Here is a 19,608-nt window from a genome sequence, read left to right on the forward strand (position 1 = left end):
CTGTTGCTTCCTGACCTGCATACAGATTTCTCAAGAGGCAGATCAGGTGGTCTGGTATTCCCATCTCTTTCAGAATTTTCCAGTTTATTGTGATCCACACAGTCAAAGGCTTTGGCATAGTCAATAAAGCAGAAGTAGATGTTTTTCTGGAACTCTCTTGCTTTTTCCATGATCCAGCAGATGTTGGCAATTTGATCTCTGGTTCCCCTGCCTTTTCTAAAACCAGCTTGAACATATGGAAGTTCACGGTTCACGTATTGCTGAAAGTCTGAAATATCGACCATCTGGCCTTCTGCAGACCCCTGCTCTAAAGTCTCTGCCCTTCCTCACAACATATTCTCCTTCCAGTTCACTCTCCTCCAGCTCCTATCTTTGTCTGTCCCCTGTGACTGCCCTTGTCAAGGAAAACAATATTTTTCATGTTGCCAGATCCAGGGATTTCCTGTTACTTTTCAACCACATTGCACACAGGTGGCAGCTCTCTTCTCATAACCCCTTTTCCTCCTGGCTTCCATGAGCTGCGTTCTCATTTCTCTTCACCTTACTGTCCACTGTGCCACCGCCCAGTCTAAGTAGAGCTGAAGGTCTAGAAGCACCCATTGTACTTAGCCTGTGCTTGTCTGCCATAAGGCATTCTGATGTTGTAAGCTCCCTCACGAGATTATGCCTCCATCTGCCCTCAGCCACCTTTGGGCTTACTCCCTACAAGCATTGCCTGGCTGTTAGTTACATGGAAAGAGAAACTGTAGTGCATTTGAGGCTCACTGGGTCCTGTGGTTGAGGACCACAACTGCATCTCCATTCCCTGTTCTCCTGGAGGCTCTATGGTCTAGAGGAGAGCTGTAGAGCAGAAAGCCAGGAGGCCGTCCTGCAGCAACATAGCTTTCCATAATGTGCTTTATCCCGTGTCTACTTGACGAGAGAATGGCATCGCACAAGGAGGACACTGTGTTAGTGATTTTTCCTAGACAGAGTAAACTAGGACAGTAGAAGCATGAAAACTTTCAGCAGAAAAGAAAAAGACATTCAATTGTCTGAAGCACAGACAGAAGCTTTTTCAGCCCTATGTCAAGGAAATGAGGCATGAGCCTTTGTACAGGAGCACCCCTCCCTGGGGACTTCCCAGGGGGCGCTAGCGGTAAAGAACCCGCCTGCCCATGCAGCAGTCGTAAGAGACGCGGGTTTGATCACTGGGTCAGTAAGATCCCCTGGAGGAGGACATGGTAACCCATTCCAGTACCCTTGCCTGGAAAATCCCATGGACAGAGGAGCCTGGTGGGCTACAGTCCATGGTGTCGCGAAGAGTCAGACACGACTGAAGCGACCTAGCACCCACGAATCCCTCCTCAGGCAGGGCTCCCTCAGCCTTGGGCAGATGGCACTTCCTTCTGTTTAGTTCCACCTGTGTATCTCAGGCTTACAAGTAGCATTCCCACTTTGAGGGCAAAGGATGTTTCAGCATCGCCTGGGCCATTCTCTATCCCTGCTGAGCTGTGGGTGTGGGTTCTTCAAGTTATCTCCTGAGATTCCAACTGTCATTATCAATAGTGCTCAGCTTGCAGTTAGGTTAAGTCTTGAGTAGTTTGCCCTAAAACCACAGGCATATTGAATGACTTACCACTTGAAATAGTTAGGGAGTTCTAGAACCTCTGAACCTGATGACCTCGGCTTGATGGAAAGCAGTGCTTTTATTGCAGAGCTGAGAAGACCCCAAATCCCTGTGTCCCACCAGCACCTCTGAGGTCGAGGACCAAGAGCTGATTTTTAACGGCAGCCCCGTCCCCCCGCCCCCCGAACCCTGCCCACCCCCCACCCCCACCGGATTCTCTCAGGTGAGCAGCAGCCTGACCTCTGTTTGCCTGCAGACGTCCTGGCTTCTGTTCTTAAGCCAGAGCCCTGGGGATTGGCCAGCGGCTTTGTCCTTTATTCAGTTGCCTTCTGTGGGAACAACCAGGCCATTCTGAGCTTTACTGTTTTCTTGTTTGGTTCGGTTACTTCATTTAGGAGGGTTTCCTGGGTTAATAGCTGCTTCATCTCCTTCTCCCATTTTTGGGAGCGGGTCCTCCTTCTCCCTGCACGGCACCTGTGAGAGACGGGTGCTGTCACACCATCGCCAAATGTGGCAAAAGAGCTATGGCCTCTTGGAATCTGGCATATGATGACTGTTTCCATTCTCCGTGAAATCATGTTACTCTGAAAACAAGTCCAGTGGACTTTGGCCACCCACAGCACGTGTGGTAATAAAGTGGTGCAGTGTGGGGAGGACTAACACTCGGGGCTTGAGGGAGAAAGGCAAGAAGATAGTGGCATCATTTCAAAGCCTAGAGGCTTATCTCAAGTTATGATTTCAAGTGAGCTGCTTATTCTAGAAGAATCCTTAGAGGACCATGTAAAAATTTTAATGTGTTTAAAAGTATATGTTGAGTTCTCCCCAAAGAGCAATTTCGTTAATTGCTGGTCTTACTACAAGCTGGAATTGTAATCCTTTTCTTATATTACAGAACATGCTTCAGCCAAAGTATCTTCCTTATATGCTCTCATATTAAAAACAATAAACCAGAAATATCTTCAAGGATGCTGTTGACGTAATTCTTTTCAGATATCATGGGGTTTCCAAATGAGACCTGTTTATAATAATGTCATCATTCAGTTTCCCAGAACTTTCACTTATTCTGTTTTGAAATAGTCAAATATTCATTAGTAATTCCTCATACTGGAGGGACAATGTTGTTGCAAATGGGGCTACCTGGAATAGGGAAATGACAATTGTCCTGATATTGTATCATCAAACTAAGACCATAGGGGTCGTCTCAATTAGGAGAAATACAGACACTATGCTACACCATTATCACCTGTGTTCTCAAGTTGGGAGTATGTGGTTCCTGGTTTCTGTCTTTTTCTTGTTCCTGATAACTTCCTGAACATTTTCAAGGACCCCCAAAATCCATCTGTTGCTCCTGTTACCTCAAGAACAGTTAAAAGGTTTTAATATGATCTCAGGATCACGTGTCACCTTCTCAGTGAAGCCTTTCCAACTCTCCCTGTCCATTCTCTGCCTCCTTGCTTGAGGCTATTATGTCCTTCTTCACATCACCCCAACATTTTGTAAACATGACATAGTAATTAGCAAGTATTTACATGCTTGCCTTTCTTCTTTTCTAAGAAGGACTGGACAGTATGTTTCTTTTTTTAAAAAGTTTATGTATGTATGGCTGGGTCTTCCTTGCTATGCTGGGGCTTTCTCTAGTTGCAGGGCACAGGCTTCTCATCACAGTGGTTTTCCTTGTTACGGAGCACAAGCTCTAGAGCATGTGGGCTCAGTAGCTGTGGCTCACAGGTTCTAGAGTGTGTGCGCTTCAGTAGCTGTGGCTCACAGGCTCTAGAGCGTGTGGGCTCAGTAACTGTGGCTCACAGGTCTAGCGTGCATGGGCTCAGTAGCTGTGGCTTACAAGCTCTAGAGCATGTGAGCTCAGTAGCTGTGGCTCACAGGCTCTAGAGCATGGACTCAGTAGCCGTGGCTCACAGGTCTAGAGTGTGTGGCCTCAGTAGCTGTGGTGTATGGGCTTAGTTGCTCTGCAGCATGTGGAATCATCTCGGACGAGGGAGTGAACCTGTCTCCCCTGCATTGGCAGATGAATTCTTAACCCTTAGACCACCAGGGTCTATGCTTACTCCTTGGAAGAAAAGTTATGACCAACATAGATAGCATAGTGAAAAGCAGAGACATTATTTTGCCAACAAAGGTTCATCTAGTCAAGGCTATGGTTTTTCCAGTGGTCATGTATGGATGTGAGAGTTGGACTGTGAAGAAGGCTGAGTGCCGAAGAATTGATGCTTTCGAACTGTGGTGTTGGAGAAGACTGTTGAGAGTCCCTTGGACTGCAAGGAGATCCAACCAGTCCATTCTAAAGGAGATCAGCCCTGGGTGTTCTTTGGAAGGAATGATGCTAAAGCTGAGACTCCAGTACTTTGGCCACCTCATGTGAAGAGTTGACTCATTGGAAAAGACTCTGATGCTGGGAGGGATTGGGGGCAAGAGGAGAAGGGGACGACAGAGGATGAGATGGCTGGATGGCATCACTGACTCAATGGATGTGAGTTTGAGTGAACTCCGGGAGCTGGTGATGGACAGGGAGGCCTGGCATGCTGCAATTCATGGGGTCACAAAGAGTTGGACACAACTGAGCGACTGAACTGAACTGAACTGAGACCACCAGGGAAGTCTTGCACTGAATGTTTCTCAAAGGCAGGGGTTGCATTCACCAGATTTAGTCTTCTCAGTGCCTAGAATAATATCCAACACACAGTGTGCGTGCTGTGTGCCCAGTTGTGTCTGAGTCTTTGTGAGCCCATGGACTATAGCCCACCAGGCTCCCTTGTCCATGGAATTTTCCAGGCAAGAATACCAGAGTGGGTTGCCATTTCCTTCTCCCCAACATGCAGAAGGCACTCTGAAAACAGAAAGTATATGCTGATTAAATAAAGTAATTTTATCAAGTGACACATATTTACTGAAATGCTCTATTTTCTGCACTGTGCTGGTGCTATTAGGGCTATAAAAGGGTCTGTTGTTTCTCTACTCTTGGGACTTTACGATTTAACCTGAAAGAGAGGGCTGGCAGACTTGAACCAATTAGACATTGTTTGCCAAAGAGTGTGCTGCAGAACACTAGCTGTGGGAGAGCTACATCAGAAAGGACTCTGTGGTCAATTAAGTTTGAAATGTTGCAGATTATATCCTCCTTCAGAGATTTCAATGTACTTATGCACCCTAAAGGCTCTGAGAAATATTCTGATAAAGAAGCCTGTGTAAATATCAAATTGCTTGTGACAAGGAGCCTTTTTTATGTAGGTGATACCTATCAACATTCTGTGCTTCCTCAGAATACTCTGATTTGCAGAACAGAGGTAAGTGTTAACCCGAGTTAAACTACAGTGATGAGCAAAGTAGTGCAAAGAAAGGGACATCGTTATGGGTTTTGATAGATAGGAAAAGATAGATCCTAGCATCAGTCTAGCTTTGGGGAATTAAATTAAGGAAGGTTTTTATAACCTAAGTTCCTTTTTTACAGAAATGTAATTAATTTTTGTTGAAGTACAGTTGACTTACTCGTTGGTGTCAGTTTCTGCGGTACAGCGAAGTGAATCAGCCACACATACACATACATCCTCTCTTCTTAGGAGATCCTTCCCATTGAGGTCACCACAGAGCACAGGGCAGTCTCCTGTGCTATGGTAGGTCCTCATCAGCTTAGATAACTAGTTCATACATGGTAGCGTATACAGGTCAGTGCCAATCTCCCAATTCAGCCCCATCCCCACCTTTCCCCCTTAGTATCCATACATTTGTTGTCTATGTCTGTGTTTCTATTTGTGCTTTCCAAATAAGATCACCTATACCATTTTTCTTGGAAAAGGAAATGGCAACCCACTCCAGTGTTCTTGCCTGGAGAATCCCAGGGACAGGGGAGCCTGGTGGGCTGCCGTCTATGGGATCACACAGAGTCGGACACGGCTGAAGCGACTTAGCAGCAGCAGCAGCAGCATACGCCATTTTTCTAGATCCCACATGTATGTATTAATGTGCGATGTTTGCTCCTCTCTTTCTGATTTACTTCACTCTGTATGACAGTCTGGAGGTCCACCCACATCTGTAAACGACACCAGTTTGTTCCTTTTTATGGCTATAATCTAGGTTCTTCTATGTTTCTCTTCCACATTGTGGAAATAGTTGCGCTCACCCTTCCCTGGGCAGTTAGACGGCTCCTCCCGCCGGTGGCTGTGGAGACCCGTCACACAGCGTGTCAGCGTGCTGTTTCCGTCATTTCAGTGCAGCTCTGGGAGTTAATCACTGTAATCTCTTTCACAAATCAGAGACCTTTGGGTAGAAAGTGAATGTGACCTGCCTGTAGTCACACAGCTAGTAAGTAGCAGAGCCAGGACCCATAATCAGGTTTGATTCCAAAACTCTGTAATTAACCATTAGTTATGCATTCTGCTGCATTCCCCCGAAGACTGGGGCCTTCCCTGGGAAAGAGGAACATGAAAATATTTAGAGGCCTCTGATAGTTCCTTCTTTTGCCTAAGTGAGTTTGATAGTAAGTTTTATGTGTCAGCTTGACTGGGCCACGGCACCTAGGTCATGCTTCTGTGAGGCTGTATTCAGATGAGATTAATATTTAAATTGGCGAACTTTGAGTATAGCAGATCGCCCTCTATAATGTATATAGATCTCATCTGATCAATTAGAGGCATGAAGAGAAGAGAAAACTGAGCTCCCTCAAGCGATTAGAAATTCTGCCAGCAGATGGCCTTTAGACTTGAATATCAGTTCTTCCTGAGACTCCAGCTTGCCAATCCAACTTGTGGATTTTGGACTTAGCTCTTTCATAACTGCATGAACCAGTTCCTTAAAATAAATGACACACACACACACACAATTTATCAGTCCTGTTTCTTGGCAGAAACATAAAACAGAGAGGAAAGGAAGCCATACAAACATCCTCTCAAGTTGCAGTTTCAAGCCCTGGAGTTACTAACCAAGGGAGAGGGCAGACATTGTTTCCGTAAGTGGATAGTTCTGCAGCAAATGTAGCTGTGGAGGCCAGGACTCACCATCCTATGCTCTGGGCCACTCTGCGGACAATACAGCAATCAGAGCATAACTATTGCTCTGCACAGAGCTCTCCAGGCCTTGAACTTCAAATGGAGTAATGTACCTACCTTGAAATTCTGTTTTCTTTTATGAAAGGCATGTTTCCATAGAATTTCTTGACTTACTCGTAGTGAAACGTCAAGCCTGTCAGGAACACCATTCACCATCTTTCTGCGTTAAGGTTGGCTCTGCCAATTCTAACCCTGTGACTCTGGACAAGTTTGAGCACCCTTTGTCTCTGTTTCATCATCTGTAAAATGAGTACACTAACAAGATCTACCCCCAGAGGGTTTTGTGAAGTTTAGGTAAAACAGTACATAAAGGTGCCCTCAAATTAATACAAGGTAATCATTCAAATGTTAGTGATTATGATAATAATTATTAGATCTTAACAAGAATTGGCTTTCCAGCCATGTTAGGTAGTCTATTAATGCTCCTTAATTTACTGACCCCACACCCTCCTTAATAAAATTTTCTGTTCAAGCATGACTCTATAGCAATGTACACATCTTCAGCTACTCTCAGTACTTTAGTTGCTGGACATTTACAATTATACAGATTCTATTCTCTGCTCTCAAGAAGCTTGGAGCCTTTATTAAACCAGTAAAGTTCAACTGCTAAGATTCCTTCGTTTCTAAGGGTTTAGCAGTACATTTCTAAGGCTCTTACTTTCTTAAAGATCTACATTACTGCTCAGGCCCAAAGTTGAGGCATTTGCCTTGATTCTTCCCATTTCTTTACCCCTTATATCTAATCCAGTAGCAAAATCTCATTACTACCATCTCATCACTTGTATGTGTTCTGAATCTATCCCCTTCACATCATCACTGTTCACACTTGTGGAATTCAAGCTGCAGTAAAAATTTTGTTTTCTTTGCCCGACTTGATTGAAAAGGGAATGTGTAAAACAAAGAATCCTTCACTGAAAGAAAATGCTGGGGCAATTTTGTTTATAGAGTTGAGGTGCTGTTCATGAAAGACTTTACTTTGATCTGATAAGAAAGCAGAACTAAACGGAAGTTTTGAGTATCCAATTATTCAAGTTGAAAGTGGGTCCCAATAAGACTAGATTTATCTGTTTTTCTTCTTGTCCCAAATGGTAGATTTCCTCTTTTAAGATTTTCTTTCATCTCTCATAAATCAAGTTTTATTGTCAAATTCTTTTTATCTGAGTTTGCCTTTAAGCATTTGCATTGTAACCTTTGATCTCTTCTTGAGAAGAGTAGGTGGAATCATAAAACATAGAAAAGGTGTTGATTCCTAAAGTATTGCTCTTCTTTTTCTATGTTGCAAATGACATTGATGTAATTTCCCTCCACTTTTTGCTTCCTTTCTTCTTCCAAACATATGTTATCTCCAGAAGTTTTTGAGTGGAGGGAAACTAGTTCAGTCTCTGTTTTTTTTCTAGCATCCGTACGTTTTAGAATAAAGAATTATGATATTTCTGACTCAAAAACCAATGTGACTTATTTTTCTTACACATCCTAGCCTATTTCCCTGCCATTATTCACCTCAATTACACTATTAACACCTAACAGTGTCTTTGCCTCATTTGTGTTCCATCATTACCCAAGTTTTCACCCAGTTTGATATAAAAATATGAGAGTGGTTTTTTGTGTTTTTTTGACTGTGGCTTGTGACGTGTGAGATCTTAGTTCCTGACCAGGGATTGAACCTGGGCCATGGCAGTGAAAGCACTGAGTCCTAACCACTGGACCACCGGGAATTCCCGGAGTGGCGTTTTTAAAACTTAGATAATGCCAACTCCAGCTGAAAACTCTTGAGTCTCCCCACCAGGCCCACCAGGTTTCTGTTCCTCCTATCCCTTTGACTCAGTCAGGAGACTCCAGCCGCACTGGCCTCTAAATTCTTGGAGTATTTCAAGCCTGTATGACCTTAGGGTTTTGAACCTTAGTTTGTTTATATCTGCTTCCTTCCCATCATTCATGGCTCATCTCATATATCATCTCTTCAGAGAGCCTTCCCTGACCACCTGCCCCAAGTGCGTCCACCTCACTGCTCCCTATCACCTCGCCCTGTTTGTCTCCATCAAGACATTTACTTCAATCTGAAATCAATGAATTTATTTGATTTTATGGTATGTTGTTTCTTGTTTCCCAGTATGATTATAAACTGAGGACCATGAGCTTGCCTGGTTTGCCAGTGTATCCCAAGCACCTAGAATAGTGCCTAGAATATAGTAGTTGTTCAATAAATATTTGTTCAATGAATAACCTCGACATGTTTCCTAATTATATTCTGATCTTGGACACATGTGTGCCTCTTAATTGGTGGTTTAATTCTAATTATAGGTTCATTTGAATATATCAAAACAAATAATGCCAGCTATTGCTTGGGTAGTCTTATTTTCATGGAATAGGTTGGACTAATCTTAAGTCTGTGCAGTCATAATATATTAGGAAGTATATTGATGAATAACTTCTAGCAGCATCATTTCTTGGACATCAGGGGAAATGCAGTAAAGATGGCAGAGACCACAGGGATATCATTGGCTAAAAGCCCATAGATGTGTGCTGTGCTAAGTTGCTTCAGTTGTGTCTGACTCTTTGCAACCCTATGGACTGTAGCCCACCAGGCTTCTATGTCCATGGGATTCTCCCGGGAAGAGTACTGGAGTGGGTTGCTGTGCCCTCCTCCAGGGCATCTTCTCGATCTAGGGATTGAACCCATGTCTCTTCTTTTGCATTTGCAGATGGGTTATTTACCATTAGTACCATCTGGGAAGCCCTGAAAAAAAAAATTGCCACATTGCAGAGGAAATGGGCAGTATACATGGGAAGAGCAAAGCCCCCACTACTAAACCCAGGCCCAAGAACCAGGCACAGACAGGGTTTGAACCCATGACCTTCAGTTTATGAGACCAGTGCCTTACTACCTGGCCATAGATGCGTAAGTACCTGAAAATTAGGGAAGAGTATTTACTACCCTTTTAGCCCCCACCCCTTTCACCACTCACATCAAAAGTCTTCCTTAAACATTCTTTAGCACAATCTCTCCCTCAGGCTGTGGACCTTTCCAGTCGAGGAGAACAAAGGAAATAAGTGACAGATTTTATCTAGTGGCTCTCCCAATGTAGCTGGAATTTAATTTCAATAAAGCAGATGACTTCTTAGGGAGGGTGAGCTGAGCTATTAATTCATGGGAAGGAAAAGAGGAGGTTAAATGTGGGGCTATCAATCTGAGCAATGTCCTTGCAAGACAGATGATACCATCTTTCCTTTTCAATAGCCTTTCTGGCATCTAATTTGCATGAGTTGTGAGATAATGCTCAGCTCTGTCTCATTTGCAAATCTGGAAACAGAGGGGACAGACGCTGGGGCCTCCAACAGTAAATTCAGAAAGTATAGCAAGGTTAACTCTTCCCATTTAGAGACAGAAATGATGTGCTGGTCATTTCCTGGATGAAAAAGAAGGACCTGCAAAATTATGGGGATAAATACTTAAGTAAATACTATTACAGCCCCTGAAATAAAAGCATCAAAAGAAGAAATTTACTGTCTCCAAATTGAGGGTATCTGCAGAATGTCACACCTTACTGAATGAATACAATTCTTATCATGCAAAAGAGCAATCAGCAAGGTTGACAATCAGGGCTTCATGATATTTTTGGAATAGCTATCAAAAAGGTTTTTGGATTTTTTGTTTGTATTTCCAGTTCCTTATTTGAACTGCTAGATCTGTGGCATTCATTGCTTCAAATGAAAAAGAAAGCCAAGAAAAACTGGAATTTTTTTCTACAAAAGAATATAAGAATGTAAGATGAATAAGAAGCAAAAATCAGGCCAGGAGAGCAGATAGGGACTCCATAGGTTGGGAGTTGGAAAAAGTATGAGGAGAAGCATGCAACATAGGCTTAGGTAATACAGGTCTCTTTAAAAATGGGTGGGAGCGTATCCCCACCTTGATTTACCCCCCTCAAGATAATTTAGGCCAAAGAGAGCACTAAAAAATAGCAGGTAAAGCTGAAGACTCTGCATGCTGCTTCCAGAATAGAATCTCAGGTAACAAGATTGTCCCAAAGGGAAAAAGGTGGAAGGCTGTTCAGATATTTATACCCATGTCTTGCAAGGATGGGGCATCTCTCTAAAACATTTTAGCCCATCCACATATCTTAAGTACTTTAGATTTTCCCAAAGAGAGTTCCATATCTAGCGTTCATTGTGTTATTTAACATGCTACACATTTCAGTAATGAAAACAATTTCTGCTACTTTCTATGCTAATTAGCCAATCTTCAAGTGTTGACTAAGATATGAATAGAAAAGTGCTGTTGGTTATTGCCTGCAGACTGAGGCTCTTCTGCCATAATGCCAGCTGACCACCCTCATTGACACATGGGTTTTTCTGTGCTTTCTTTTTTATCATGGTAGGGATGAAGGCAATGGCACCCCACTCCAGTACTCTTGCCTGGAAAATCCCATGGATGGAGGAGCCTGGTGGGCTGCAGTCCATGGGGTCGCTAAGAGTCGGACACGACTGAGTGACTTCCCTTTCACTTTTCACTTTCATGCATTGGAGAAGGAAATGGCAACCCACTCCAGTGTTCTTGCCTGGAGAATCCCAGGGACAGGGGAGCCTGGTGGGCTTCCGTCTATGGGGTCGCACAGAGTTGGACACGACTGAAGTGACTTAGCAGTAGCAACAGCAGGGATGTATTAGCAGAGAGCAAGGGAAAAATAGGTGCCTCTTCATGGCTTTTGAATTTCTTAAGTTTAGTACCTAAGAGTCATATTCAGATTATTAAGAAAAAGCGTTACAAATATCAATTCTTTCCCTCAGGATAGAAAAAATTATGCAGGTCTGGGAGAGGGAGACAGAAGGGAGAGGAAGTGATGAGAGGAAGTGTGTGTTAGGGCTGGAGTCAAGGGAGCCCATGGAAGGGACTTTGAGTCAGTGTCCTCATACTTCTCAGACTCGACTCGAGCAAGGAGTGAGCAGAGCCAGTCGGTGGTGTGGGTGATCACCCAGTCTCCCTGCTCGTGACCAGGTTGCACCACCTGTGCCCAGGGCCTCGGTTAGACTTCTTTATGGCTAGTGACATCTCCCTACCAGTCTTTAGTGCCAGGTCTACTGAGGATTCGGAGGAAAACACTTTTGTACTTGGAGACTGCTCTGTTCCTGCCCGACATATCTGATGTGAACAACTTATGGCTTACCTCCATCTCGTAAGATCCTAAATAAGTCATAAGCCCGAGAGGAAAGCGGGATGTGACCCCCGAGGAAGAAGGTAGAGAGCCCTGTACCTGTCATGGCAGTAATGGTGAGAAAGGGTGTGTTTCTACACCTGAACCTGTGTAGGGTGAAGTGGAAACAGCTAGTGATCCCCTCGGAAGCAAGAAAGTGGTAAATTATCCTCATCCTGACCTATATTTGCATGTTTATTTCTCTTAATTGGACATATAAGAATTTAATTACTTGCTAGAAATTCACCTCAAACAGCTCATCTTGTGGCCTGTGGAAAATATGCTGTGGACCACTTAGATACTTTTGTTTGATTAAGCTCCTCTTTGTAGGGCCATATGATCAGTCTTAAGTTGATCTTGCCTCACTTTTCCTTCACTGTTAATCCCTACATTTTGGCTGGATCCTTGCTGGCAATTTGTGCAAACTAATTTATTATGAAGTCATGGAACCACATGCCATGAACGTCATGGCAAAAAGATGGGAGAAAAGTGGAAACAGTGACAGACTTTATTTTCTTGGGCTCCAAAATCATTGTGGACAGTGACTGCAGCCTTGAAATGAAAAGACACTTGCTCTTTGGAAGAAAAAGTATAACAAACCTAGATAGCATATTAAAAAGTAGAGATATCACTTTGCTGATAAAGGTCCATATAGTCAAAGCTATTCTTTTTCCATTAGTCATGTATGGATGTGAGACTTGGACCATAAAGAAGGCTGAGCACTAAAGAAGTGATGCTTTCAAGCTGTGGTGCTGGAGAAGAATCTTGAGAGTCCCTTGGACTTCAAGCAGGTCAAAGCAGTCCATCCATTAACCCTGAATATTGATTGGAAGGACTGATGCTGAAGCTTAAGCGCCGATACTTTGGCCACTTGATGCGAAGAGCTGATTCATTTGAAAAGACCCTGATGATGGGAAAGACTGAGGGCAGGAGGAGAAGGGGGGGGACAGAGGATGAGATGGTTGGATGGCATCACTGACTCAAAGGACATGAGTATGAGCAAATCTGGGAGATGGTGAAAGACAGGGAAGCCTGGGGTGCTGCCATCCATGGGGTTTCAAAGAGTCAGACATGACTGAGCATCTGAACAAATTTATTATGATGTACACAGAGCTCTAACTTTTCAAGAAATTTCTCCTCAGATAAAATTAATTTTAGTCTTTACATTTAGTGAAAATAAATATCCCAGCTTTAGCTGCATATAAAGAGAAAACCTACCTTAGGAAAATATAGCTTTCCAAGCTTTTGTCTCTGGAGAGAAGTAGTTCTGAATAGAATGCAAGGAAAAGGATGAAGAAAGAGCTAACTGACCAGGTTTGGACTTTAAAAGACCATGTAAGTAACTCCACAAGAGCAAAAAACAAGGAACTGAATAAAAATATGCACAGTTCAGTTCAGTTGCTCAGTCGTGTCTGACTCTTTGTGACCCCACAGGATTTGAATAGACATTTCTCCAAAGAATATGTACACATGGCCAGTAAGCATTTGCTCAACATTACTAGTCATCAGGGAAATGCAAATCAAAACTAGAATGAGATACCACCTCATACCCATTAGGATGGCCACTGTAAAAAAAAAAAAAAAAGACTGGAAACAAGTGTTGGGGACAAAGTAGAGAAACTGGGATTCTTTTGCACTGTTGGTTAGCATGTAAAATGCTGCAGCCACTGTGGAAACAGTATGGATATTACTTAAAAAACTCAAAGTTGTCATATGATCCAGCAATTCTACTTCTGGGTGTTGACCCAAAAGAGTCGAAAGCAGAGTATTGGAGAGATGTTTGTACATCTGTGTTTGTAGCAGCATTTTTCACAATAGCCAAAGGGTGGAAGAGACACAAGTGTCCATTGATGGACAAATGGAAAAACAAAATGTGGTATATGCATACATCAAATATTATTCAACCTTAAAACAAAAGGAAATTATAGCACATGCTACAGTGGATGAACTTTGAGGATGTTATGCCAATGGAAGTGTTAGTTGCTCAGTTCTGTCCAACTCTTTGGGACCCCATGGATCCCCCCCCCCCCCCCCCCCCCCGCCCCCGGCCCCTGCCAGTCTCCTCTGTCCATGGAATTATTGAGACAGGAATACTGGAATTGGTAGTCATTCTCTTCTCCAGGGGGGATCCTGGGTCCCCTGCATTATAGGCAGATTCTTTACCATCTGAGCCACCAGGGAAGCCCAAGTATGATAAGTCAGTTATAAAAAGACAACTGCTATATGATTCTACTTATACAAGGTACCTAGGCTAGTCAAATTCATAGAAACAGCATGTAGAATGGTGGTTGCCAGGGGCTAAAGGTAGGAGGCAGTGAAGAGTTATTATATAATGAGCAATAGCATATTAGCTCTGTTGGTTCAAAAGAGTTCTAGAGATGCATGATGGTGTTAGTTGCAGAACAATGTGAATGAACTTAACAGTACTGAACTGTATTTTTGAAAATAGTTAAGGTGGGAACTTTCATGTTATGTTTATTTTACCACAAACAAAAAACAAGACCATGTAAAGAGGAGGCCATAGAAATCTGCATGCTTTCTAGTTCAGCTCATTGGTATAACAGAGCAAAAAAGTATCTGAGGCTACAATTTGAGTCAAGAATAAAAGGTGGGAATTTTTGTGAAAGGTTCTTGAATCACATATTTCACAGAAACTAGTAAGGAGAGAAGAGGCTATGCGATAACAAAATTAACTTTGAAATCTCAGTCACTTATTCAGAAAAAAGTTTATCAATTTATTTACCAAATAATTTACCAATTAATGAACCAATTAGTCACCAATTACCAGTAGTCACTTATTAGTTATCAACTCATATTATTACTAATTTCCAATTATACCTAATTACAAAAATGGTCAATTAATGAACTTATCAATGAATTTACCAATGATGCTAGATGTTCAATGTGGGAGAGGCTGCACCCTCTGATGATGTTCCTTTCTTATCATGGCTTCTAAGTTTTCTGAAGTGTAGGGGAAGAGAGTACAAGAAGATAGTATAGAATTTAAAAAATTTGTATTTATTTTGGCCACATTGGGTCTTACTTGTGGCATATGGGATATAGTTCCCTGACCAGGGATTGAACCTGGGCCTTCTGCACTGGGAGCATGGAGGCTTAGCCATTGGACCACCAGCAAAGTCCCTGGAATGGTTTTAAGTGTCGTGCTTAGATTGATACACATTTGTTCTTCTAAATTTCATTGGTCAGAATCCACAGTGCCACCTTAACTTCAGGTTGAGCAAGGAGTTTGTTCTTCCTGGATATCCAGGAAGAAGAAAATGAAATAAAGATTGATAAATGCATAGCATTGTTTCAGCCACAGGGAACTTTGCTAGATGTGAGAAATTAATAAATGAAGTTAACTATGAATTTCACACTCATTAAAAAAAATCAAACCACTAATGAAAATATAATTATCATTCCAATTTTAATATTCTTACATTTGCTTCAAATATCTATTCATCCTGTTCTTCTTCTTTCAAAAGAATGACTTGAGAGGCCCTCCAATAGGATAAGAGTAGAGAAATACAGAATTAATTATGGAAAAGGTACTAAAATATTACTTTGGGTTTCCTGGATATCTTGGTGGAAAACCTCAAAGACATAATTTTCTAAAAATGTTTCTGTTTATTAGGGAATCTAATACTTTTCTTGCTCTAATTTTGCTTCTGATATGTTTTATATAGAAAGTATTACACAACATGCTATTGTCAATAGCAATTTTGCAAGAAATAACATATTTTCAGTCCTTTCAATAAGAAGACAAAATGTTAAACTAGTCTGTAAAGGCATTTCTATAGTGAATTAATAGAATAACCCTTGCAAGTAGCGTTCTGGGCTACTTGCTTTGATTCAGAGATAAAGCTTAGAGAATTGAGGGAAATGAATATTTAGCAAGTCTCTCAGCCTATCTCTGTAGAATATCAGTTGCTTTAGGAAGAATTTTCAGATTAGATGGGTAGAATATATTATGATCAGTGTCTCCTTTCTTAAGCATAAATATTCTGTGTTATTGATTGAAGGAGATTCATATGCTTTAGAAGAAAATGCACAAGGAGAAAAGTTAATATTTTGATGGGAAAACTAAGGAACATGACTTGAATTTTTACTGTGAGTATAAATTTTAAAATAAAGGGTTGAGAGCACAGCTTTTTAAAAATTTTAAAACATTGGTTAAGTTTTGAATTGACAGTGCCTAGAGCCCATTCCTGTGTGATCTATTTTTCACAGGGGTGATTTAGCAAAGGCTTGGAAGAATCGTTTGGCGCTCATGACCTATTTTGAGATGACTGACCCATACATTGTTCCCATCTGTGTGATCAAAGGCCTCAGCAGTCTGCTTCTGATGTGTTAAGCCACCTGGTTATGTCTTCCTCACTGCCCGATCGTAAAGACACACCACAGACCTCTGAATGGTCTTTTTAGTTAGGACTTTGGACCTTCCTTGCTTATTCCTGATGTAATCTTTTGTCTGATCTAACCCCCTTCTGACCTTAAACTTCTGACTCCTTCCTTCAAATCTTCCATTTCTGGCATTGTGGATTCCTCCCTTCCTTTTTAAAACTGCTTCTTTGGCACCTTCCTTGCAGCCATCATTAGTAAATTTGGGCTTGCGTGTGTGTTTCTGCTTCTTTTCGAACTGCTGTACATTGGTTGCTACCCTCTATCTGGAAACTCCTATAATAGCACTGAATCTTTGCTTATCAGGCAGATCAGCCCTACCTTCTAAAGAGTAGATAAATCTACTCTTCTAAATGTCTAACTCTTAACATTCTCTGTCCAGTAAAATTTGAACTTATAAATATTATGTGGTATACCAGTTGAATCTATAGCCTGCCAATTCTTTATGAAGGCAATGAGTAGAAGACTGCTTTTGTAAAAGGTATGGTTTCTTTTTTTTTTTTTTTTTACTTTTTTTATTATACTTTGAATGCATTCCCAAGGGACATATACTTGCACCATTAATTAGATTAAATTGCTTGCAAGCATCGGAAATACTTTCTTTAATTTAAGGTGGTTGATCAGATACTCAATAAATGGGTGGATTTAGCATTGTGCAATGAGGTAGAGGTTGAATTCTACATATATGCCTTTGCCCTTATACAGATTTTTCAAGTTGGAGCATTTAGAATTCAAAATATTTGTGATTTTTTTTAAACTAGAAAATTGCTATGAGATTTTGTGTTTCTAAGCAGATTCTGCAATATTTGATATTTTGATCTGTATAGATCTCAACTTGGATCATAAACTTGACCAGATAACTTGTAGGCATCTATCTACATTGTTGTGATGTCTCTCTAGGTAACTTTCATGGTCTGGGACTGGCCAAAATAGCTCTGGGTGACTGGAAAGAAAGAACCATTCTATCCACTAGGCTGAACCTTCTGTTTCAACTGCTATATCTTCTCCTTTTCTGCTAGGTATTATGGGCAAATCTCTGCTGCCTGGAGGGAAAGTGGCTGAGAAAAAAATGGAGAATCAGCCCTTGTTCTTCAGAAGAGGCCCCCCTCATAGAATGCTCAGCTGTGACCAGTGCCAAAGGCTTCAGATTAGTCCTGTGGGACGCTTGAGTGTCAGCCCTGCTGGCCACCAGAGCCGGGTGATCCAGAGGCGGCCCCTGGTGGCAGCCACAAAAATCAGGGGATCAGAGGAGGGTACAAACTCCTTTCTGGAGACAGTGAGTTAGACGAGGCCGAGAGGAGTGGGAAGATGGTGCTGTTGCCTCCCTCTTTCCCTCCCTCCAGGAGAGTATTTCAGCAAATGAGCCTCCTTTCAAGGAATTCTGGGCACTTTTCAACCAGATCCCTCTGCATGAGGCCCTTGGGTGGGTGAGTCTGAGTGCAAGAGTTTCGGATCTATTTCTGAGTTCATTAGAGTCTTGTGGGTCTCCTGGACATCAACCCTGTTGCCTTTCAAAGCTAGATGTTTTGAAGGCATGTCTTTCAGGTGCAAGTCTTAAAAGTTGGGGTGCCCAATGTGAGGTTCAAATCCTTCACTTCTCAGGCAGAGAGTTCTCTCCAATTGTGGGTCATCTGCTGGTGCTAAGTCACTTCAGTCATACTCAGCTCTTTGGGTCCCTATGGACAGTAGCCCACCAGGCTCCTCTGTCCATGGGATCCTCCAGGCAAGAATACTGGAGTGGGTAGCCGTTCAGTCAAGAATACTGGAATGGGTTGCCATTCTCTTCTCTGGGGGATCTTCCTTACCCAGGAATTGAACCCAGGTCTCCTGCATTGCAGGCAGATTCTTTTACCATCTGAGCCACCAGGAAAGGGGGTGGGATTTATGTCAACATTGTGTGTCAACCTCTCCTACCTGCTTAATTGTGGGTTTTTCTTCATTTGCCTGATGTGTAGTTTGGGGTGTTTTTAGAGGAAATTCAGAATCACATAGCCGTAGATTCTGAGTATCCATGGAGGGAGGTAAGTTCAGGATCTTTCTACATTACCATCTTGAATGAGAACCTCTGTAGTCCTTTAGCTGAGGTGAGAAATGTGTCCTGAATACTCTGTGGTCCCAGATAACCAATGCAAATTTGACATTAACACAGCCCCTCAAAGTTCACAAAGATTAATGTGCAGCTGAATTATTTAGAAGGATCGACTGTTCTTTGTATTATCCATATGTATTGCTTGGTGATCCAGCAAGTTTGGTGCCGTTATGATGAGAAGAGATTTTAAAGATAAGGTTAATCAGAATGTCCCTTGTAGTTAAAAATCAGCTCAGGGCTAGATAAAAATGTGTACTCTGTGAGACGAGAATCAACCTCATCAATATATTCCACTCCTCTTCAATAATCTCTCAGAATAACTTTGTTTGAACTGCACCCCTTCAGGAGTGCTGCTGCTTGTCAATAGATTACTCACCAGCGATGGAAAGGTAGGAGTGGAAAGAACCAGAAATGATCAGAAATCCTTAGGATAAACAATGAATGGGACTGGATTGACTTGGTGGGCCTGGTTTAAGCAGCTCTGCTATATTGTTTTCTCCTCTAAAATGGGTGCCCATGAAACCCTGGGGTTGTGTGATGCAAATTAAATGGTTTGTTCTCAGCCTGTCAGAGGTTACCCGTGTAGGCAAAGTCTAGCAGATTTATTGATTCAATATCGAGTCTTAGTGCCACTTTTTGTCATTGCCAGGCCCTAGTGTTAATTCTGGATCCTTGCTGGGTAGTAAACACCTGAAGTTGTGGTAGAGACAATCCACATACTTCCCTTCTGGGGTAATTTAGGTTAGACTTTGTTTCTAGATCACAGGAGGTTAGCTGCAGAATACTGGTGAGTGGATTTAGTGCTTGGCAAAGGCAACACTCTTTAAGAATCCTGGCTGGGAGAGGCTGTGAGGCGTCTTCAGTGGAGCTGTTGGCTAGTCCAACTTTGACTTGCCGTATGCTGCTTCTCGGGACTTGTCAGGTGACGCTAGTGGTAAAGAACTGCCTGCCAAGGCAGGAGCTTCAGGAGATGTAGGTTCGATCCCTGGGTCAGGAAGATCCCCTGGTGGAGGGCATGGCAACCCACTCCAGCATTCTTGCCTGGAGAATCCCATGGACAGAGAAGCTTGGTGGGCTATAGTGCATAGGGTTGCAAAGAGTTGGACACGACTGAACCGACTTAATGCTCACACTAGTATGCTTCTCCTTAACTCCAAGGCCAACTGGGAGCAGAGCTAGGTTGTCTCAAAAGATGCCGTGGGTCTGCAGAAGAGGGAGGAGATCTCCTGAGACACTCCCTCCCTAGCTGCCTGCAGCACT

This window comes from Bubalus kerabau, chromosome 4 (genome assembly GCF_029407905.1).
Source record: "Bubalus kerabau isolate K-KA32 ecotype Philippines breed swamp buffalo chromosome 4, PCC_UOA_SB_1v2, whole genome shotgun sequence".
NCBI classification, from domain to species: Eukaryota; Metazoa; Chordata; class Mammalia; order Artiodactyla; family Bovidae; genus Bubalus; species Bubalus kerabau.